The 23594-nt window shown below is 48.2% G+C and overlaps 14 non-coding genes across 14 annotated transcripts; all 14 read right to left on the reverse strand.

The window, feature by feature from the left end:
- Positions 1-2209: 2209 nt before the first annotated feature.
- Positions 2210-2400, reverse strand: LOC142710505 (U2 spliceosomal RNA). Its single transcript, XR_012869537.1, has one exon. It is a non-coding gene; the product is annotated as a U2 spliceosomal RNA (small nuclear RNA).
- A 1342-nt stretch (positions 2401-3742) lies between these two features.
- Positions 3743-3933, reverse strand: LOC142710506 (U2 spliceosomal RNA). Its single transcript, XR_012869538.1, has one exon. It is a non-coding gene; the product is annotated as a U2 spliceosomal RNA (small nuclear RNA).
- Positions 3934-5273: 1340 nt separating this feature from the next.
- Positions 5274-5464, reverse strand: LOC142710509 (U2 spliceosomal RNA). The gene has a single exon (XR_012869540.1). It is a non-coding gene; the product is annotated as a U2 spliceosomal RNA (small nuclear RNA).
- A 1344-nt stretch (positions 5465-6808) lies between these two features.
- LOC142710510 (U2 spliceosomal RNA) lies at positions 6809-6999 on the reverse strand. Its single transcript, XR_012869541.1, has one exon. It is a non-coding gene; the product is annotated as a U2 spliceosomal RNA (small nuclear RNA).
- Positions 7000-8345: 1346 nt separating this feature from the next.
- Positions 8346-8536, reverse strand: LOC142710511 (U2 spliceosomal RNA). Its single transcript, XR_012869542.1, has one exon. It is a non-coding gene; the product is annotated as a U2 spliceosomal RNA (small nuclear RNA).
- A 1348-nt stretch (positions 8537-9884) lies between these two features.
- On the reverse strand, positions 9885-10075 carry LOC142710512 (U2 spliceosomal RNA). Its single transcript, XR_012869543.1, has one exon. It is a non-coding gene; the product is annotated as a U2 spliceosomal RNA (small nuclear RNA).
- A 1342-nt stretch (positions 10076-11417) lies between these two features.
- Positions 11418-11608, reverse strand: LOC142710513 (U2 spliceosomal RNA). The gene has a single exon (XR_012869544.1). It is a non-coding gene; the product is annotated as a U2 spliceosomal RNA (small nuclear RNA).
- A 1344-nt stretch (positions 11609-12952) lies between these two features.
- Positions 12953-13143, reverse strand: LOC142710437 (U2 spliceosomal RNA). The gene has a single exon (XR_012869477.1). It is a non-coding gene; the product is annotated as a U2 spliceosomal RNA (small nuclear RNA).
- A 1348-nt stretch (positions 13144-14491) lies between these two features.
- Positions 14492-14682, reverse strand: LOC142710438 (U2 spliceosomal RNA). Its single transcript, XR_012869478.1, has one exon. It is a non-coding gene; the product is annotated as a U2 spliceosomal RNA (small nuclear RNA).
- A 1342-nt stretch (positions 14683-16024) lies between these two features.
- On the reverse strand, positions 16025-16215 carry LOC142710439 (U2 spliceosomal RNA). The gene has a single exon (XR_012869479.1). It is a non-coding gene; the product is annotated as a U2 spliceosomal RNA (small nuclear RNA).
- A 1342-nt stretch (positions 16216-17557) lies between these two features.
- Positions 17558-17748, reverse strand: LOC142710441 (U2 spliceosomal RNA). Its single transcript, XR_012869480.1, has one exon. It is a non-coding gene; the product is annotated as a U2 spliceosomal RNA (small nuclear RNA).
- Positions 17749-19090: 1342 nt separating this feature from the next.
- LOC142710442 (U2 spliceosomal RNA) lies at positions 19091-19281 on the reverse strand. The gene has a single exon (XR_012869481.1). It is a non-coding gene; the product is annotated as a U2 spliceosomal RNA (small nuclear RNA).
- A 1346-nt stretch (positions 19282-20627) lies between these two features.
- LOC142710444 (U2 spliceosomal RNA) lies at positions 20628-20818 on the reverse strand. The gene has a single exon (XR_012869483.1). It is a non-coding gene; the product is annotated as a U2 spliceosomal RNA (small nuclear RNA).
- A 1356-nt stretch (positions 20819-22174) lies between these two features.
- Positions 22175-22362, reverse strand: LOC142710458 (U2 spliceosomal RNA). Its single transcript, XR_012869496.1, has one exon. It is a non-coding gene; the product is annotated as a U2 spliceosomal RNA (small nuclear RNA).
- Positions 22363-23594: the final 1232 nt, after the last annotated feature.

Consider the following 23594-nt stretch of genomic DNA (forward strand, 5'->3'; position numbering starts at 1 on the left):
TTCTGGGGTGGGTGATGTAAGCCTCCAATGCCATTGGGATCCTGGCGGAACTTCACCCAATATTTTCTTTTGCCATTCCAGAAGCTCTGGGTGTTCAAGATTTTATGTGAGAAGCGGACCTCCCTGCAGTAACGACTGAGGAAGGTTTCAATGTCACACTCTGAGACAAATGGACTGAACATGCACATCACGAGCGGGACTTCTTCCTCCCCGTAGAGGAATAAAAAGTTCAGTCCATTTAGCCGCTCCTCACTCTGGTCCGCATCAGACAATCTTTTGTGCATGTTGTCGCAACATGCCGCGGCCGTAAAGGATACGGTGTACCGACCGCGGCTTTCCTGGTCGTTGAGACACAGGATGTCCGCCCGCTTGAGCCCCAGGAAGTCCAGCAGAATCACCTCCACAATGAAGCGAAGGTTCTTCCGCTGGCGATGGCCTTCTTCCACCTCGATGCGGACGGACTGGCGCAACCGGGTGTCCCCGGATGCAAATCCAAATGTATATGGCATTTTCAGTGCCTGGGGGCTAAGCCTGTCCCTTATAGCAGCAAGGGCTCAGATTCCACAATTAAGTGGAACCCTCCCCCAAGGCCAAGGATTAGGGTACCCCAGACACCTACGAAGCCCGATAAACGCCCTCGGAACGCTCTTAGAAAAACGCCTCAAGGCCGGTTGACCTCTTGGGTAAGGCGCGATCGCAACTCGTTGTCCGGGGGCTAAGCCCACTCCCCAAATAGCAGCAAGGGGGTGAAGTCTCTCTGTGAAAAGAGACGATCCCCCAAGGCCAAGGAGCAGGGTACCCCGGACACCTCCCAACAAAACCAGATGCAGAAATACTACACCTGATCTTGCCAAAAGGCCGAGAAGCGATAACCCGAGCGGCCCTTGCCTTGCCCGAGCCTGTCCCATACTGCTGTTCACCCCTTGCAGCGATTGATTCAGCCTACTCCTAGGCAATTCCATGGGGCCCTGCAGGCTCACACACATTTACAGCTACTAAGCGGGAGGGAGGTGAATAAAGGCCGGAGAGGAAGCTACACAGGATTTGCTTCTTTTGCTTGCACCACAATGCAGTGCTGAAAGAGGAGGAATCTACATAAAAACGCCTTCCTGGCAACGCCCAAATGCCCTCCTGCCATGCAGATAAACACTGGCAGCGGCAGCAAGTGCATGCCCACAGCCACCCCTTGTTCCTTCACACCTTGTATCAGCTGTAATCCAGTCCAGTCCAGTCCAGTGCTGCCTGCTGAGCAGCACTGACCAACACTGCCTGGGCCCAGGCTTTTATCTCTGAGGCAGGCCCCATTATGATGTCAGAAAGCTGGCTCTGGAATCCTGAGGGCTCCACTATGACACGTGCAAAGTTCCGTCTGAACTTTATATAAGACGGTGCGGCTCAGTCAGTCACTCAGTGTTGCCTGAGAGGGCAACACTGCAACAGCCGGCCGCCAGGCTGTCTTTTTTTTGCACATTTATTTGCCTCCAGGAGGCCACAAGAGGGAGACAAGGGACTGCAAAATGGAAAATAGGCATCCACCAACTTTACAGACAACTTCTCTTTGCTCCTACAACCTCCATCCTTGCACAGTTTGTTATTCTTCCAGGTAACATAGTAACAAATCCAAATTGCTGCTCTCTTTGTAGGCAAGCAAGGGTTTGTTGCAACTGCAATTCTTACTTCTTCTTGGAAATGTAGGGACGACAGTACATTCCATCACATCCATCTAGTGTACACAGGTAGGTCCATTGTGGCGGGCGGGCTGCTTTAATGGCTGTTTGCTGTTCCCCCTACTCCACTCCACTATTTGACTGTGGTGCTGCATCAATCAATCAGTGGCTGGCTCAGGTGCAGCTCTTTAACCTACCTAAAAGGGAGGGCGGAGAGAAGACAAGGAAGGTGAATGAGCTGTTCCAATGTGAAATGCCGGAAACACAGAAACACAGAAGACACACACACACACACACACACACACACACACACACACACACACACACACACACACACACACACACACACACACACAAGAGGTGGCAATGTATTAATTAATTGCATTTAATAAATGAGCTCATTATCACACATGACTGTACAAATGCATTGTCCAACAGGTGTTGAAATAATGGGATTAAAAGGGGAGATCCCATCAGAAAGACAAAAACAATAGCAAACACAAATAGCACTTTTGGAATCTGATTTTAGTCAACACATAAGGGAAGGGTGCACCGGTCCTGGAAATACTGCAATACCAGGTCAATGCGTGGAGTGGACAGAGCAAGCTCTATTTCCATCTCCCTGTTCTAAAAATCCATTTAATATATGGTCCCCAGATAGGGGACGTATCAGATATTAAACTGATAAGAACAGATACTACACTTGATCTTAGCCAAAAGGCCGAGAAGCGATAACCCGAGCGGCCCTTGCCTTGCCCGAGCCTGTCCCATACTGCTGTTCACCCCTTGCAGCGATTGATTCAGCCTACTCCTAGGCAATTCCATGGGGCCCTGCAGGCTCACACACATTTACAGCTACTAAGCGGGAGGGAGGTGAATAAAGGCCGGAGAGGAAGCTACACAGGATTTGCTTCTTTTGCTTGCACCACAATGCAGTGCTGAAAGAGGAGGAATCTACATAAAAACGCCTTCCTGGCAACGCCCAAATGCCCTCCTGCCATGCAGATAAACACTGGCAGCGGCAGCAAGTGCATGCCCACAGCCACCCCTTGTTCCTTCACACCTTGTATCAGCTGTAATCCAGTCCAGTCCAGTCCAGTGCTGCCTGCTGAGCAGCACTGACCAACACTGCCTGGGCCCAGGCTTTTATCTCTGAGGCAGGCCCCATTATGATGTCAGAAAGCTGGCTCTGGAATCCTGAGGGCTCCACTATGACACGTGCAAAGTTCCGTCTGAACTTTATATAAGACGGTGCGGCTCAGTCAGTCACTCAGTGTTGCCTGAGAGGGCAACACTGCAACAGCCGGCCGCCAGGCTGTCTTTTTTTTGCACATTTATTTGCCTCCAGGAGGCCACAAGAGGGAGACAAGGGACTGCAAAATGGAAAATAGGCATCCACCAACTTTACAGACAACTTCTCTTTGCTCCTACAACCTCCATCCTTGCACAGTTTGTTATTCTTCCAGGTAACATAGTAACAAATCCAAATTGCTGCTCTCTTTGTAGGCAAGCAAGGGTTTGTTGCAACTGCAATTCTTACTTCTTCTTGGAAATGTAGGGACGACAGTACATTCCATCACATCCATCTAGTGTACACAGGTAGGTCCATTGTGGCGGGCGGGCTGCTTTAATGGCTGTTTGCTGTTCCCCCTACTCCACTCCACTATTTGACTGTGGTGCTGCATCAATCAATCAGTGGCTGGCTCAGGTGCAGCTCTTTAACCTACCTAAAAGGGAGGGCGGAGAGAAGACAAGGAAGGTGAATGAGCTGTTCCAATGTGAAATGCCGGAAACACAGAAACACAGAAGACACACACACACACACACACACACACACACACACACACACACACACACACACACACACACACACACACACACACACAACAAGAGGTGGCAATGTATTAATTAATTGCATTTAATAAATGAGCTCATTATCACACATGACTGTACAAATGCATTGTCCAACAGGTGTTGAAATAATGGGATTAAAAGGGGAGATCCCATCAGAAAGACAAAAACAATAGCAAACACAAATAGCACTTTTGGAATCTGATTTTAGTCAACACATAAGGGAAGGGTGCACCGGTCCTGGAAATACTGCAATACCAGGTCAATGCGTGGAGTGGACAGAGCAAGCTCTATTTCCATCTCCCTGTTCTAAAAATCCATTTAATATATGGTCCCCAGATAGGGGACGTATCAGATATTAAACTGATAAGAACAGATACTACACTTGATCTTAGCCAAAAGGCCGAGAAGCGATAACCCGAGCGGCCCTTGCCTTGCCCGAGCCTGTCCCATACTGCTGTTCACCCCTTGCAGCGATTGATTCAGCCTACTCCTAGGCAATTCCATGGGGCCCTGCAGGCTCACACACATTTACAGCTACTAAGCGGGAGGGAGGTGAATAAAGGCCGGAGAGGAAGCTACACAGGATTTGCTTCTTTTGCTTGCACCACAATGCAGTGCTGAAAGAGGAGGAATCTACATAAAAACGCCTTCCTGGCAACGCCCAAATGCCCTCCTGCCATGCAGATAAACACTGGCAGCGGCAGCAAGTGCATGCCCACAGCCACCCCTTGTTCCTTCACACCTTGTATCAGCTGTAATCCAGTCCAGTCCAGTCCAGTGCTGCCTGCTGAGCAGCACTGACCAACACTGCCTGGGCCCAGGCTTTTATCTCTGAGGCAGGCCCCATTATGATGTCAGAAAGCTGGCTCTGGAATCCTGAGGGCTCCACTATGACACGTGCAAAGTTCCGTCTGAACTTTATATAAGACGGTGCGGCTCAGTCAGTCACTCAGTGTTGCCTGAGAGGGCAACACTGCAACAGCCGGCCGCCAGGCTGTCTTTTTTTTGCACATTTATTTGCCTCCAGGAGGCCACAAGAGGGAGACAAGGGACTGCAAAATGGAAAATAGGCATCCACCAACTTTACAGACAACTTCTCTTTGCTCCTACAACCTCCATCCTTGCACAGTTTGTTATTCTTCCAGGTAACATAGTAACAAATCCAAATTGCTGCTCTCTTTGTAGGCAAGCAAGGGTTTGTTGCAACTGCAATTCTTACTTCTTCTTGGAAATGTAGGGACGACAGTACATTCCATCACATCCATCTAGTGTACACAGGTAGGTCCATTGTGGCGGGCGGGCTGCTTTAATGGCTGTTTGCTGTTCCCCCTACTCCACTCCACTATTTGACTGTGGTGCTGCATCAATCAATCAGTGGCTGGCTCAGGTGCAGCTCTTTAACCTACCTAAAAGGGAGGGCGGAGAGAAGACAAGGAAGGTGAATGAGCTGTTCCAATGTGAAATGCCGGAAACACAGAAACACAGAAGACACACACACACACACACACACACACACACACACACACACACACACACACACACACACACACACACACACACACAACAAGAGGTGGCAATGTATTAATTAATTGCATTTAATAAATGAGCTCATTATCACACATGACTGTACAAATGCATTGTCCAACAGGTGTTGAAATAATGGGATTAAAAGGGGAGATCCCATCAGAAAGACAAAAACAATAGCAAACACAAATAGCACTTTTGGAATCTGATTTTAGTCAACACATAAGGGAAGGGTGCACCGGTCCTGGAAATACTGCAATACCAGGTCAATGCGTGGAGTGGACAGAGCAAGCTCTATTTCCATCTCCCTGTTCTAAAAATCCATTTAATATATGGTCCCCAGATAGGGGACGTATCAGATATTAAACTGATAAGAACAGATACTACACTTGATCTTAGCCAAAAGGCCGAGAAGCGATAACCCGAGCGGCCCTTGCCTTGCCCGAGCCTGTCCCATACTGCTGTTCACCCCTTGCAGCGATTGATTCAGCCTACTCCTAGGCAATTCCATGGGGCCCTGCAGGCTCACACACATTTACAGCTACTAAGCGGGAGGGAGGTGAATAAAGGCCGGAGAGGAAGCTACACAGGATTTGCTTCTTTTGCTTGCACCACAATGCAGTGCTGAAAGAGGAGGAATCTACATAAAAACGCCTTCCTGGCAACGCCCAAATGCCCTCCTGCCATGCAGATAAACACTGGCAGCGGCAGCAAGTGCATGCCCACAGCCACCCCTTGTTCCTTCACACCTTGTATCAGCTGTAATCCAGTCCAGTCCAGTCCAGTGCTGCCTGCTGAGCAGCACTGACCAACACTGCCTGGGCCCAGGCTTTTATCTATCTCTGAGGCAGGCCCCATTATGATGTCAGAAAGCTGGCTCTGGAATCCTGAGGGCTCCACTATGACACGTGCAAAGTTCCGTCTGAACTTTATATAAGACGGTGCGGCTCAGTCAGTCACTCAGTGTTGCCTGAGAGGGCAACACTGCAACAGCCGGCCGCCAGGCTGTCTTTTTTTTGCACATTTATTTGCCTCCAGGAGGCCACAAGAGGGAGACAAGGGACTGCAAAATGGAAAATAGGCATCCACCAACTTTACAGACAACTTCTCTTTGCTCCTACAACCTCCATCCTTGCACAGTTTGTTATTCTTCCAGGTAACATAGTAACAAATCCAAATTGCTGCTCTCTTTGTAGGCAAGCAAGGGTTTGTTGCAACTGCAATTCTTACTTCTTCTTGGAAATGTAGGGACGACAGTACATTCCATCACATCCATCTAGTGTACACAGGTAGGTCCATTGTGGCGGGCGGGCTGCTTTAATGGCTGTTTGCTGTTCCCCCTACTCCACTCCACTATTTGACTGTGGTGCTGCATCAATCAATCAGTGGCTGGCTCAGGTGCAGCTCTTTAACCTACCTAAAAGGGAGGGCGGAGAGAAGACAAGGAAGGTGAATGAGCTGTTCCAATGTGAAATGCCGGAAACACAGAAACACAGAAGACACACACACACACACACACACACACACACACACACACACACACACACACACACACACACACACACACACACACAACAAGAGGTGGCAATGTATTAATTAATTGCATTTAATAAATGAGCTCATTATCACACATGACTGTACAAATGCATTGTCCAACAGGTGTTGAAATAATGGGATTAAAAGGGGAGATCCCATCAGAAAGACAAAAACAATAGCAAACACAAATAGCACTTTTGGAATCTGATTTTAGTCAACACATAAGGGAAGGGTGCACCGGTCCTGGAAATACTGCAATACCAGGTCAATGCGTGGAGTGGACAGAGCAAGCTCTATTTCCATCTCCCTGTTCTAAAAATCCATTTAATATATGGTCCCCAGATAGGGGACGTATCAGATATTAAACTGATAAGAACAGATACTACACTTGATCTTAGCCAAAAGGCCGAGAAGCGATAACCCGAGCGGCCCTTGCCTTGCCCGAGCCTGTCCCATACTGCTGTTCACCCCTTGCAGCGATTGATTCAGCCTACTCCTAGGCAATTCCATGGGGCCCTGCAGGCTCACACACATTTACAGCTACTAAGCGGGAGGGAGGTGAATAAAGGCCGGAGAGGAAGCTACACAGGATTTGCTTCTTTTGCTTGCACCACAATGCAGTGCTGAAAGAGGAGGAATCTACATAAAAACGCCTTCCTGGCAACGCCCAAATGCCCTCCTGCCATGCAGATAAACACTGGCAGCGGCAGCAAGTGCATGCCCACAGCCACCCCTTGTTCCTTCACACCTTGTATCAGCTGTAATCCAGTCCAGTCCAGTCCAGTGCTGCCTGCTGAGCAGCACTGACCAACACTGCCTGGGCCCAGGCTTTTATCTATCTCTGAGGCAGGCCCCATTATGATGTCAGAAAGCTGGCTCTGGAATCCTGAGGGCTCCACTATGACACGTGCAAAGTTCCGTCTGAACTTTATATAAGACGGTGCGGCTCAGTCAGTCACTCAGTGTTGCCTGAGAGGGCAACACTGCAACAGCCGGCCGCCAGGCTGTCTTTTTTTTGCACATTTATTTGCCTCCAGGAGGCCACAAGAGGGAGACAAGGGACTGCAAAATGGAAAATAGGCATCCACCAACTTTACAGACAACTTCTCTTTGCTCCTACAACCTCCATCCTTGCACAGTTTGTTATTCTTCCAGGTAACATAGTAACAAATCCAAATTGCTGCTCTCTTTGTAGGCAAGCAAGGGTTTGTTGCAACTGCAATTCTTACTTCTTCTTGGAAATGTAGGGACGACAGTACATTCCATCACATCCATCTAGTGTACACAGGTAGGTCCATTGTGGCGGGCGGGCTGCTTTAATGGCTGTTTGCTGTTCCCCCTACTCCACTCCACTATTTGACTGTGGTGCTGCATCAATCAATCAGTGGCTGGCTCAGGTGCAGCTCTTTAACCTACCTAAAAGGGAGGGCGGAGAGAAGACAAGGAAGGTGAATGAGCTGTTCCAATGTGAAATGCCGGAAACACAGAAACACAGAAGACACACACACACACACACACACACACACACACACACACACACACACACACACACACACACACACACACACACACACAACAAGAGGTGGCAATGTATTAATTAATTGCATTTAATAAATGAGCTCATTATCACACATGACTGTACAAATGCATTGTCCAACAGGTGTTGAAATAATGGGATTAAAAGGGGAGATCCCATCAGAAAGACAAAAACAATAGCAAACACAAATAGCACTTTTGGAATCTGATTTTAGTCAACACATAAGGGAAGGGTGCACCGGTCCTGGAAATACTGCAATACCAGGTCAATGCGTGGAGTGGACAGAGCAAGCTCTATTTCCATCTCCCTGTTCTAAAAATCCATTTAATATATGGTCCCCAGATAGGGGACGTATCAGATATTAAACTGATAAGAACAGATACTACACTTGATCTTAGCCAAAAGGCCGAGAAGCGATAACCCGAGCGGCCCTTGCCTTGCCCGAGCCTGTCCCATACTGCTGTTCACCCCTTGCAGCGATTGATTCAGCCTACTCCTAGGCAATTCCATGGGGCCCTGCAGGCTCACACACATTTACAGCTACTAAGCGGGAGGGAGGTGAATAAAGGCCGGAGAGGAAGCTACACAGGATTTGCTTCTTTTGCTTGCACCACAATGCAGTGCTGAAAGAGGAGGAATCTACATAAAAACGCCTTCCTGGCAACGCCCAAATGCCCTCCTGCCATGCAGATAAACACTGGCAGCGGCAGCAAGTGCATGCCCACAGCCACCCCTTGTTCCTTCACACCTTGTATCAGCTGTAATCCAGTCCAGTCCAGTCCAGTGCTGCCTGCTGAGCAGCACTGACCAACACTGCCTGGGCCCAGGCTTTTATCTATCTCTGAGGCAGGCCCCATTATGATGTCAGAAAGCTGGCTCTGGAATCCTGAGGGCTCCACTATGACACGTGCAAAGTTCCGTCTGAACTTTATATAAGACGGTGCGGCTCAGTCAGTCACTCAGTGTTGCCTGAGAGGGCAACACTGCAACAGCCGGCCGCCAGGCTGTCTTTTTTTTGCACATTTATTTGCCTCCAGGAGGCCACAAGAGGGAGACAAGGGACTGCAAAATGGAAAATAGGCATCCACCAACTTTACAGACAACTTCTCTTTGCTCCTACAACCTCCATCCTTGCACAGTTTGTTATTCTTCCAGGTAACATAGTAACAAATCCAAATTGCTGCTCTCTTTGTAGGCAAGCAAGGGTTTGTTGCAACTGCAATTCTTACTTCTTCTTGGAAATGTAGGGACGACAGTACATTCCATCACATCCATCTAGTGTACACAGGTAGGTCCATTGTGGCGGGCGGGCTGCTTTAATGGCTGTTTGCTGTTCCCCCTACTCCACTCCACTATTTGACTGTGGTGCTGCATCAATCAATCAGTGGCTGGCTCAGGTGCAGCTCTTTAACCTACCTAAAAGGGAGGGCGGAGAGAAGACAAGGAAGGTGAATGAGCTGTTCCAATGTGAAATGCCGGAAACACAGAAACACAGAAGACACACACACACACACACACACACACACACACACACACACACACACACACACACACACACACACACACACACACACACAACAAGAGGTGGCAATGTATTAATTAATTGCATTTAATAAATGAGCTCATTATCACACATGACTGTACAAATGCATTGTCCAACAGGTGTTGAAATAATGGGATTAAAAGGGGAGATCCCATCAGAAAGACAAAAACAATAGCAAACACAAATAGCACTTTTGGAATCTGATTTTAGTCAACACATAAGGGAAGGGTGCACCGGTCCTGGAAATACTGCAATACCAGGTCAATGCGTGGAGTGGACAGAGCAAGCTCTATTTCCATCTCCCTGTTCTAAAAATCCATTTAATATATGGTCCCCAGATAGGGGACGTATCAGATATTAAACTGATAAGAACAGATACTACACTTGATCTTAGCCAAAAGGCCGAGAAGCGATAACCCGAGCGGCCCTTGCCTTGCCCGAGCCTGTCCCATACTGCTGTTCACCCCTTGCAGCGATTGATTCAGCCTACTCCTAGGCAATTCCATGGGGCCCTGCAGGCTCACACACATTTACAGCTACTAAGCGGGAGGGAGGTGAATAAAGGCCGGAGAGGAAGCTACACAGGATTTGCTTCTTTTGCTTGCACCACAATGCAGTGCTGAAAGAGGAGGAATCTACATAAAAACGCCTTCCTGGCAACGCCCAAATGCCCTCCTGCCATGCAGATAAACACTGGCAGCGGCAGCAAGTGCATGCCCACAGCCACCCCTTGTTCCTTCACACCTTGTATCAGCTGTAATCCAGTCCAGTCCAGTCCAGTGCTGCCTGCTGAGCAGCACTGACCAACACTGCCTGGGCCCAGGCTTTTATCTATCTCTGAGGCAGGCCCCATTATGATGTCAGAAAGCTGGCTCTGGAATCCTGAGGGCTCCACTATGACACGTGCAAAGTTCCGTCTGAACTTTATATAAGACGGTGCGGCTCAGTCAGTCACTCAGTGTTGCCTGAGAGGGCAACACTGCAACAGCCGGCCGCCAGGCTGTCTTTTTTTTGCACATTTATTTGCCTCCAGGAGGCCACAAGAGGGAGACAAGGGACTGCAAAATGGAAAATAGGCATCCACCAACTTTACAGACAACTTCTCTTTGCTCCTACAACCTCCATCCTTGCACAGTTTGTTATTCTTCCAGGTAACATAGTAACAAATCCAAATTGCTGCTCTCTTTGTAGGCAAGCAAGGGTTTGTTGCAACTGCAATTCTTACTTCTTCTTGGAAATGTAGGGACGACAGTACATTCCATCACATCCATCTAGTGTACACAGGTAGGTCCATTGTGGCGGGCGGGCTGCTTTAATGGCTGTTTGCTGTTCCCCCTACTCCACTCCACTATTTGACTGTGGTGCTGCATCAATCAATCAGTGGCTGGCTCAGGTGCAGCTCTTTAACCTACCTAAAAGGGAGGGCGGAGAGAAGACAAGGAAGGTGAATGAGCTGTTCCAATGTGAAATGCCGGAAACACAGAAACACAGAAGACACACACACACACACACACACACACACACACACACACACACACACACACACACACACACACACACACACACAACAAGAGGTGGCAATGTATTAATTAATTGCATTTAATAAATGAGCTCATTATCACACATGACTGTACAAATGCATTGTCCAACAGGTGTTGAAATAATGGGATTAAAAGGGGAGATCCCATCAGAAAGACAAAAACAATAGCAAACACAAATAGCACTTTTGGAATCTGATTTTAGTCAACACATAAGGGAAGGGTGCACCGGTCCTGGAAATACTGCAATACCAGGTCAATGCGTGGAGTGGACAGAGCAAGCTCTATTTCCATCTCCCTGTTCTAAAAATCCATTTAATATATGGTCCCCAGATAGGGGACGTATCAGATATTAAACTGATAAGAACAGATACTACACTTGATCTTAGCCAAAAGGCCGAGAAGCGATAACCCGAGCGGCCCTTGCCTTGCCCGAGCCTGTCCCATACTGCTGTTCACCCCTTGCAGCGATTGATTCAGCCTACTCCTAGGCAATTCCATGGGGCCCTGCAGGCTCACACACATTTACAGCTACTAAGCGGGAGGGAGGTGAATAAAGGCCGGAGAGGAAGCTACACAGGATTTGCTTCTTTTGCTTGCACCACAATGCAGTGCTGAAAGAGGAGGAATCTACATAAAAACGCCTTCCTGGCAACGCCCAAATGCCCTCCTGCCATGCAGATAAACACTGGCAGCGGCAGCAAGTGCATGCCCACAGCCACCCCTTGTTCCTTCACACCTTGTATCAGCTGTAATCCAGTCCAGTCCAGTCCAGTGCTGCCTGCTGAGCAGCACTGACCAACACTGCCTGGGCCCAGGCTTTTATCTATCTCTGAGGCAGGCCCCATTATGATGTCAGAAAGCTGGCTCTGGAATCCTGAGGGCTCCACTATGACACGTGCAAAGTTCCGTCTGAACTTTATATAAGACGGTGCGGCTCAGTCAGTCACTCAGTGTTGCCTGAGAGGGCAACACTGCAACAGCCGGCCGCCAGGCTGTCTTTTTTTTGCACATTTATTTGCCTCCAGGAGGCCACAAGAGGGAGACAAGGGACTGCAAAATGGAAAATAGGCATCCACCAACTTTACAGACAACTTCTCTTTGCTCCTACAACCTCCATCCTTGCACAGTTTGTTATTCTTCCAGGTAACATAGTAACAAATCCAAATTGCTGCTCTCTTTGTAGGCAAGCAAGGGTTTGTTGCAACTGCAATTCTTACTTCTTCTTGGAAATGTAGGGACGACAGTACATTCCATCACATCCATCTAGTGTACACAGGTAGGTCCATTGTGGCGGGCGGGCTGCTTTAATGGCTGTTTGCTGTTCCCCCTACTCCACTCCACTATTTGACTGTGGTGCTGCATCAATCAATCAGTGGCTGGCTCAGGTGCAGCTCTTTAACCTACCTAAAAGGGAGGGCGGAGAGAAGACAAGGAAGGTGAATGAGCTGTTCCAATGTGAAATGCCGGAAACACAGAAACACAGAAGACACACACACACACACACACACACACACACACACACACACACACACACACACACACACACACACACACACACACAACAAGAGGTGGCAATGTATTAATTAATTGCATTTAATAAATGAGCTCATTATCACACATGACTGTACAAATGCATTGTCCAACAGGTGTTGAAATAATGGGATTAAAAGGGGAGATCCCATCAGAAAGACAAAAACAATAGCAAACACAAATAGCACTTTTGGAATCTGATTTTAGTCAACACATAAGGGAAGGGTGCACCGGTCCTGGAAATACTGCAATACCAGGTCAATGCGTGGAGTGGACAGAGCAAGCTCTATTTCCATCTCCCTGTTCTAAAAATCCATTTAATATATGGTCCCCAGATAGGGGACGTATCAGATATTAAACTGATAAGAACAGATACTACACTTGATCTTAGCCAAAAGGCCGAGAAGCGATAACCCGAGCGGCCCTTGCCTTGCCCGAGCCTGTCCCATACTGCTGTTCACCCCTTGCAGCGATTGATTCAGCCTACTCCTAGGCAATTCCATGGGGCCCTGCAGGCTCACACACATTTACAGCTACTAAGCGGGAGGGAGGTGAATAAAGGCCGGAGAGGAAGCTACACAGGATTTGCTTCTTTTGCTTGCACCACAATGCAGTGCTGAAAGAGGAGGAATCTACATAAAAACGCCTTCCTGGCAACGCCCAAATGCCCTCCTGCCATGCAGATAAACACTGGCAGCGGCAGCAAGTGCATGCCCACAGCCACCCCTTGTTCCTTCACACCTTGTATCAGCTGTAATCCAGTCCAGTCCAGTCCAGTGCTGCCTGCTGAGCAGCACTGACCAACACTGCCTGGGCCCAGGCTTTTATCTATCTCTGAGGCAGGCCCCATTATGATGTCAGAAAGCTGGCTCTGGAATCCTGAGGGCTCCACTATGACACGTGCAAAGTTCCGTCTGAACTTTATATAAGACGGTGCGGCTCAGTCAGTCACTCAGTGTTGCCTGAGAGGGCAACACTGCAACAGCCGGCCGCCAGGCTGTCTTTTTTTTGCACATTTATTTGCCTCCAGGAGGCCACAAGAGGGAGACAAGGGACTGCAAAATGGAAAATAGGCATCCACCAACTTTACAGACAACTTCTCTTTGCTCCTACAACCTCCATCCTTGCACAGTTTGTTATTCTTCCAGGTAACATAGTAACAAATCCAAATTGCTGCTCTCTTTGTAGGCAAGCAAGGGTTTGTTGCAACTGCAATTCTTACTTCTTCTTGGAAATGTAGGGACGACAGTACATTCCATCACATCCATCTAGTGTACACAGGTAGGTCCATTGTGGCGGGCGGGCTGCTTTAATGGCTGTTTGCTGTTCCCCCTACTCCACTCCACTATTTGACTGTGGTGCTGCATCAATCAATCAGTGGCTGGCTCAGGTGCAGCTCTTTAACCTACCTAAAAGGGAGGGCGGAGAGAAGACAAGGAAGGTGAATGAGCTGTTCCAATGTGAAATGCCGGAAACACAGAAACACAGAAGACACACACACACACACACACACACACACACACACACACACACACACACACACACACACACACACACACACACACACACAACAAGAGGTGGCAATGTATTAATTAATTGCATTTAATAAATGAGCTCATTATCACACATGACTGTACAAATGCATTGTCCAACAGGTGTTGAAATAATGGGATTAAAAGGGGAGATCCCATCAGAAAGACAAAAACAATAGCAAACACAAATAGCACTTTTGGAATCTGATTTTAGTCAACACATAAGGGAAGGGTGCACCGGTCCTGGAAATACTGCAATACCAGGTCAATGCGTGGAGTGGACAGAGCAAGCTCTATTTCCATCTCCCTGTTCTAAAAATCCATTTAATATATGGTCCCCAGATAGGGGACGTATCAGATATTAAACTGATAAGAACAGATACTACACTTGATCTTAGCCAAAAGGCCGAGAAGCGATAACCCGAGCGGCCCTTGCCTTGCCCGAGCCTGTCCCATACTGCTGTTCACCCCTTGCAGCGATTGATTCAGCCTACTCCTAGGCAATTCCATGGGGCCCTGCAGGCTCACACACATTTACAGCTACTAAGCGGGAGGGAGGTGAATAAAGGCCGGAGAGGAAGCTACACAGGATTTGCTTCTTTTGCTTGCACCACAATGCAGTGCTGAAAGAGGAGGAATCTACATAAAAACGCCTTCCTGGCAACGCCCAAATGCCCTCCTGCCATGCAGATAAACACTGGCAGCGGCAGCAAGTGCATGCCCACAGCCACCCCTTGTTCCTTCACACCTTGTATCAGCTGTAATCCAGTCCAGTCCAGTCCAGTGCTGCCTGCTGAGCAGCACTGACCAACACTGCCTGGGCCCAGGCTTTTATCTATCTCTGAGGCAGGCCCCATTATGATGTCAGAAAGCTGGCTCTGGAATCCTGAGGGCTCCACTATGACACGTGCAAAGTTCCGTCTGAACTTTATATAAGACGGTGCGGCTCAGTCAGTCACTCAGTGTTGCCTGAGAGGGCAACACTGCAACAGCCGGCCGCCAGGCTGTCTTTTTTTTGCACATTTATTTGCCTCCAGGAGGCCACAAGAGGGAGACAAGGGACTGCAAAATGGAAAATAGGCATCCACCAACTTTACAGACAACTTCTCTTTGCTCCTACAACCTCCATCCTTGCACAGTTTGTTATTCTTCCAGGTAACATAGTAACAAATCCAAATTGCTGCTCTCTTTGTAGGCAAGCAAGGGTTTGTTGCAACTGCAATTCTTACTTCTTCTTGGAAATGTAGGGACGACAGTACATTCCATCACATCCATCTAGTGTACACAGGTAGGTCCATTGTGGCGGGCGGGCTGCTTTAATGGCTGTTTGCTGTTCCCCCTACTCCACTCCACTATTTGACTGTGGTGCTGCATCAATCAATCAGTGGCTGGCTCAGGTGCAGCTCTTTAACCTACCTAAAAGGGAGGGCGGAGAGAAGACAAGGAAGGTGAATGAGCTGTTCCAATGTGAAATGCCGGAAACACAGAAACACAGAAGACACACACACACACACACACACACACACACACACACACACACACACACACACACACACACACACACACACACAACAAGAGGTGGCAATGTATTAATTAATTGCATTTAATAAATGAGCTCATTATCACACATGACTGTACAAATGCATTGTCCAACAGGTGTTGAAATAATGGGATTAAAAGGGGAGATCCCATCAGAAAGACAAAAACAATAGCAAACACAAATAGCACTTTTGGAATCTGATTTTAGTCAACACATAAGGGAAGGGTGCACCGGTCCTGGAAATACTGCAATACCAGGTCAATGCGTGGAGTGGACAGAGCAAGCTCTATTTCCATCTCCCTGTTCTAAAAATCCATTTAATATATGGTCCCCAGATAGGGGACGTATCAGATATTAAACTGATAAGAACAGATACTACACTTGATCTTAGCCAAAAGGCCGAGAAGCGATAACCCGAGCGGCCCTTGCCTTGCCCGAGCCTGTCCCATACTGCTGTTCACCCCTTGCAGCGATTGATTCAGCCTACTCCTAGGCAATTCCATGGGGCCCTGCAGGCTCACACACATTTACAGCTACTAAGCGGGAGGGAGGTGAATAAAGGCCGGAGAGGAAGCTACACAGGATTTGCTTCTTTTGCTTGCACCACAATGCAGTGCTGAAAGAGGAGGAATCTACATAAAAACGCCTTCCTGGCAACGCCCAAATGCCCTCCTGCCATGCAGATAAACACTGGCAGCGGCAGCAAGTGCATGCCCACAGCCACCCCTTGTTCCTTCACACCTTGTATCAGCTGTAATCCAGTCCAGTCCAGTCCAGTGCTGCCTGCTGAGCAGCACTGACCAACACTGCCTGGGCCCAGGCTTTTATCTATCTCTGAGGCAGGCCCCATTATGATGTCAGAAAGCTGGCTCTGGAATCCTGAGGGCTCCACTATGACACGTGCAAAGTTCCGTCTGAACTTTATATAAGACGGTGCGGCTCAGTCAGTCACTCAGTGTTGCCTGAGAGGGCAACACTGCAACAGCCGGCCGCCAGGCTGTCTTTTTTTTGCACATTTATTTGCCTCCAGGAGGCCACAAGAGGGAGACAAGGGACTGCAAAATGGAAAATAGGCATCCACCAACTTTACAGACAACTTCTCTTTGCTCCTACAACCTCCATCCTTGCACAGTTTGTTATTCTTCCAGGTAACATAGTAACAAATCCAAATTGCTGCTCTCTTTGTAGGCAAGCAAGGGTTTGTTGCAACTGCAATTCTTACTTCTTCTTGGAAATGTAGGGACGACAGTACATTCCATCACATCCATCTAGTGTACACAGGTAGGTCCATTGTGGCGGGCGGGCTGCTTTAATGGCTGTTTGCTGTTCCCCCTACTCCACTCCACTATTTGACTGTGGTGCTGCATCAATCAATCAGTGGCTGGCTCAGGTGCAGCTCTTTAACCTACCTAAAAGGGAGGGCGGAGAGAAGACAAGGAAGGTGAATGAGCTGTTCCAATGTGAAATGCCGGAAACACAGAAACACAGAAGACACACACACACACACACACACACACACACACACACACACACACACACACACACACACACACACACACACACAACAAGAGGTGGCAATGTATTAATTAATTGCATTTAATAAATGAGCTCATTATCACACATGACTGTACAAATGCATTGTCCAACAGGTGTTGAAATAATGGGATTAAAAGGGGAGATCCCATCAGAAAGACAAAAACAATAGCAAACACAAATAGCACTTTTGGAATCTGATTTTAGTCAACACATAAGGGAAGGGTGCACCGGTCCTGGAAATACTGCAATACCAGGTCAATGCGTGGAGTGGACAGAGCAAGCTCTATTTCCATCTCCCTGTTCTAAAAATCCATTTAATATATGGTCCCCAGATAGGGGACGTATCAGATATTAAACTGATAAGAACAGATACTACACTTGATCTTAGCCAAAAGGCCGAGAAGCGATAACCCGAGCGGCCCTTGCCTTGCCCGAGCCTGTCCCATACTGCTGTTCACCCCTTGCAGCGATTGATTCAGCCTACTCCTAGGCAATTCCATGGGGCCCTGCAGGCTCACACACATTTACAGCTACTAAGCGGGAGGGAGGTGAATAAAGGCCGGAGAGGAAGCTACACAGGATTTGCTTCTTTTGCTTGCACCACAATGCAGTGCTGAAAGAGGAGGAATCTACATAAAAACGCCTTCCTGGCAACGCCCAAATGCCCTCCTGCCATGCAGATAAACACTGGCAGCGGCAGCAAGTGCATGCCCACAGCCACCCCTTGTTCCTTCACACCTTGTATCAGCTGTAATCCAGTCCAGTCCAGTCCAGTGCTGCCTGCTGAGCAGCACTGACCAACACTGCCTGGGCCCAGGCTTTTATCTATCTCTGAGGCAGGCCCCATTATGATGTCAGAAAGCTGGCTCTGGAATCCTGAGGGCTCCACTATGACACGTGCAAAGTTCCGTCTGAACTTTATATAAGACGGTGCGGCTCAGTCAGTCACTCAGTGTTGCCTGAGAGGGCAACACTGCAACAGCCGGCCGCCAGGCTGTCTTTTTTTTGCACATTTATTTGCCTCCAGGAGGCCACAAGAGGGAGACAAGGGACTGCAAAATGGAAAATAGGCATCCACCAACTTTACAGACAACTTCTCTTTGCTCCTACAACCTCCATCCTTGCACAGTTTGTTATTCTTCCAGGTAACATAGTAACAAATCCAAATTGCTGCTCTCTTTGTAGGCAAGCAAGGGTTTGTTGCAACTGCAATTCTTACTTCTTCTTGGAAATGTAGGGACGACAGTACATTCCATCACATCCATCTAGTGTACACAGGTAGGTCCATTGTGGCGGGCGGGCTGCTTTAATGGCTGTTTGCTGTTCCCCCTACTCCACTCCACTATTTGACTGTGGTGCTGCATCAATCAATCAGTGGCTGGCTCAGGTGCAGCTCTTTAACCTACCTAAAAGGGAGGGCGGAGAGAAGACAAGGAAGGTGAATGAGCTGTTCCAATGTGAAATGCCGGAAACACAGAAACACAGAAGACACACACACACACACACACACACACACACACACACACACACACACACACACACACACACACACACACACACAACAAGAGGTGGCAATGTATTAATTAATTGCATTTAATAAATGAGCTCATTATCACACATGACTGTACAAATGCATTGTCCAACAGGTGTTGAAATAATGGGATTAAAAGGGGAGATCCCATCAGAAAGACAAAAACAATAGCAAACACAAATAGCACTTTTGGAATCTGATTTTAGTCAACACATAAGGGAAGGGTGCACCGGTCCTGGAAATACTGCAATACCAGGTCAATGCGTGGAGTGGACAGAGCAAGCTCTATTTCCATCTCCCTGTTCTAAAAATCCATTTAATATATGGTCCCCAGATAGGGGACGTATCAGATATTAAACTGATAAGAACAGATACTACACTTGATCTTAGCCAAAAGGCCGAGAAGCGATAACCCGAGCGGCCCTTGCCTTGCCCGAGCCTGTCCCATACTGCTGTTCACCCCTTGCAGCGATTGATTCAGCCTACTCCTAGGCAATTCCATGGGGCCCTGCAGGCTCACACACATTTACAGCTACTAAGCGGGAGGGAGGTGAATAAAGGCCGGAGAGGAAGCTACACAGGATTTGCTTCTTTTGCTTGCACCACAATGCAGTGCTGAAAGAGGAGGAATCTACATAAAAACGCCTTCCTGGCAACGCCCAAATGCCCTCCTGCCATGCAGATAAACACTGGCAGCGGCAGCAAGTGCATGCCCACAGCCACCCCTTGTTCCTTCACACCTTGTATCAGCTGTAATCCAGTCCAGTCCAGTCCAGTGCTGCCTGCTGAGCAGCACTGACCAACACTGCCTGGGCCCAGGCTTTTATCTATCTCTGAGGCAGGCCCCATTATGATGTCAGAAAGCTGGCTCTGGAATCCTGAGGGCTCCACTATGACACGTGCAAAGTTCCGTCTGAACTTTATATAAGACGGTGCGGCTCAGTCAGTCACTCAGTGTTGCCTGAGAGGGCAACACTGCAACAGCCGGCCGCCAGGCTGTCTTTTTTTTGCACATTTATTTGCCTCCAGGAGGCCACAAGAGGGAGACAAGGGACTGCAAAATGGAAAATAGGCATCCACCAACTTTACAGACAACTTCTCTTTGCTCCTACAACCTCCATCCTTGCACAGTTTGTTATTCTTCCAGGTAACATAGTAACAAATCCAAATTGCTGCTCTCTTTGTAGGCAAGCAAGGGTTTGTTGCAACTGCAATTCTTACTTCTTCTTGGAAATGTAGGGACGACAGTACATTCCATCACATCCATCTAGTGTACACAGGTAGGTCCATTGTGGCGGGCGGGCTGCTTTAATGGCTGTTTGCTGTTCCCCCTACTCCACTCCACTATTTGACTGTGGTGCTGCATCAATCAATCAGTGGCTGGCTCAGGTGCAGCTCTTTAACCTACCTAAAAGGGAGGGCGGAGAGAAGACAAGGAAGGTGAATGAGCTGTTCCAATGTGAAATGCCGGAAACACAGAAACACAGAAGACACACACACACACACACACACACACACACACACACACACACACACACACACACACACACACACACACACACACACAACAAGAGGTGGCAATGTATTAATTAATTGCATTTAATAAATGAGCTCATTATCACACATGACTGTACAAATGCATTGTCCAACAGGTGTTGAAATAATGGGATTAAAAGGGGAGATCCCATCAGAAAGACAAAAACAATAGCAAACACAAATAGCACTTTTGGAATCTGATTTTAGTCAACACATAAGGGAAGGGTGCACCGGTCCTGGAAATACTGCAATACCAGGTCAATGCGTGGAGTGGACAGAGCAAGCTCTATTTCCATCTCCCTGTTCTAAAAATCCATTTAATATATGGTCCCCAGATAGGGGACGTATCAGATATTAAACTGATAAGAACAGATACTACACTTGATCTTAGCCAAAAGGCCGAGAAGCGATAACCCGAGCGGCCCTTGCCTTGCCCGAGCCTGTCCCATACTGCTGTTCACCCCTTGCAGCGATTGATTCAGCCTACTCCTAGGCAATTCCATGGGGCCCTGCAGGCTCACACACATTTACAGCTACTAAGCGGGAGGGAGGTGAATAAAGGCCGGAGAGGAAGCTACACAGGATTTGCTTCTTTTGCTTGCACCACAATGCAGTGCTGAAAGAGGAGGAATCTACATAAAAACGCCTTCCTGGCAACGCCCAAATGCCCTCCTGCCATGCAGATAAACACTGGCAGCGGCAGCAAGTGCATGCCCACAGCCACCCCTTGTTCCTTCACACCTTGTATCAGCTGTAATCCAGTCCAGTCCAGTCCAGTGCTGCCTGCTGAGCAGCACTGACCAACACTGCCTGGGCCCAGGCTTTTATCTATCTCTGAGGCAGGCCCCATTATGATGTCAGAAAGCTGGCTCTGGAATCCTGAGGGCTCCACTATGACACGTGCAAAGTTCCGTCTGAACTTTATATAAGACGGTGCGGCTCAGTCAGTCACTCAGTGTTGCCTGAGAGGGCAACACTGCAACAGCCGGCCGCCAGGCTGTCTTTTTTTTGCACATTTATTTGCCTCCAGGAGGCCACAAGAGGGAGACAAGGGACTGCAAAATGGAAAATAGGCATCCACCAACTTTACAGACAACTTCTCTTTGCTCCTACAACCTCCATCCTTGCACAGTTTGTTATTCTTCCAGGTAACATAGTAACAAATCCAAATTGCTGCTCTCTTTGTAGGCAAGCAAGGGTTTGTTGCAACTGCAATTCTTACTTCTTCTTGGAAATGTAGGGACGACAGTACATTCCATCACATCCATCTAGTGTACACAGGTAGGTCCATTGTGGCGGGCGGGCTGCTTTAATGGCTGTTTGCTGTTCCCCCTACTCCACTCCACTATTTGACTGTGGTGCTGCATCAATCAATCAGTGGCTGGCTCAGGTGCAGCTCTTTAACCTACCTAAAAGGGAGGGCGGAGAGAAGACAAGGAAGGTGAATGAGCTGTTCCAATGTGAAATGCCGGAAACACAGAAACACAGAAGACACACACACACACACACACACACACACACACACACACACACACACACACACACACACACACACACACACACACACACACACACACAACAAGAGGTGGCAATGTATTAATTAATTGCATTTAATAAATGAGCTCATTATCACACATGACTGTACAAATGCATTGTCCAACAGGTGTTGAAATAATGGGATTAAAAGGGGAGATCCCATCAGAAAGACAAAAACAATAGCAAACACAAATAGCACTTTTGGAATCTGATTTTAGTCAACACATAAGGGAAGGGTGCACCGGTCCTGGAAATACTGCAATACCAGGTCAATGCGTGGAGTGGACAGAGCAAGCTCTATTTCCATCTCCCTGTTCTAAAAATCCATTTAATATATGGTCCCCAGATAGGGGACGTATCAGATATTAAACTGATAAGAACAGATTTTTTGATTGAAAATTGCTTTATTGACAATCAATCGTCATCATACAAACATTACTGCGACGCAGCGCAAGCCATGAAGCAGTAAATAATAAATAATAACAGTCGTCAAACATAACATGACAGTATAATACACAGTACAGGCTAGCCTATGCTATACATTACACCACATGCTACACTAACATTCTTGCATTCACTAACGCCAAACAACAAAGCATTACAGACAAGTGATGGGATAGGGGAGTGGGTAGGAGGGGATAGGGAAGGGGGAAATCACAGGCCCGAAGCTTTATTGAAAGACAACACACAAGAAGGGAGAGTGGGGGGAAGGGGAGTATCAGTCCTCTTCCTCATCGACGTCCGGGCTGTCCCAGGTGGAATAGTCTCTGAGCAGGCTGTGGATCAGCCTGCGGCAGTCCTGGACGGACACACTCTCTCTCCGCAAAATCAGACGGTTCCTGGCAAACCATATAGCGTCCTTAAAGCAGTTCATAAGGCGCCAGGCTTCCTGGATTGCTCCATCCGTGGTATTCCCAGGAAATAGTCCATAAAGTACCGAGCGGTACGACAGTCTGTTCCTGGGTACTGAGTCCTTGAGTTCATGTTCCAAGGCTTTCAACAGACCCTGTGCAAAGGGGCACTGCCAGAAAATGTGCAAAGATGTTTCCTCCGTGAAGGGGCACCTGGGGCAGTACCGGGTCTTGCACAGGTTGCGGGCATGCATGAATGACCTAAGAGGCAGTCCTCCCTGGATGGCCATCCATGAAATGTCCTTGTGCCCGTTGGTCAACCTGCCAGATGACACGTTAGTCCAAACAGTCTCCAACGTGTCGGCATGAAGCCCTGGAACAGACTCCAGTGAGTCCTTTGCTCTGATGTGCTTGTGGATCGTCTTAGGTTTCCACAAGTCGGGCTTAAGACCCTCCAGTTGATGCTCCCTCACAAACCGGACGACATCTCCGTAGAACCAGGGAGCGTGCCAGTTGTAAGGGAAGGAGCTGTCCCACTTGTCCCAGCCAAAACCTCGCCAGAGGGGAAGGAGGAAGTAGCGGGACATGGCCTTGCCCGCAGAGCCGTTTGCTGTCCTCAGAGTCCTACGAACACAGTCACATGCAAAAGCGATCCGCAGCAGAGTGGGAATGTCGGGTATACCCTTCCCACCTTTGCGGGGCTCCTTGTACATAACAGTCCGCTTTACTCTGTCCATTTTCGAGCCCCAGATGAAGCGAAACACAGTCCTGGTAATGGCCCTCGAGACGGTGGCAAGAGG

This window comes from Rhinoderma darwinii, unplaced genomic scaffold, assembly GCF_050947455.1.
Source record: "Rhinoderma darwinii isolate aRhiDar2 unplaced genomic scaffold, aRhiDar2.hap1 Scaffold_4253, whole genome shotgun sequence".
NCBI classification, from domain to species: domain Eukaryota; kingdom Metazoa; phylum Chordata; class Amphibia; order Anura; family Rhinodermatidae; genus Rhinoderma; species Rhinoderma darwinii.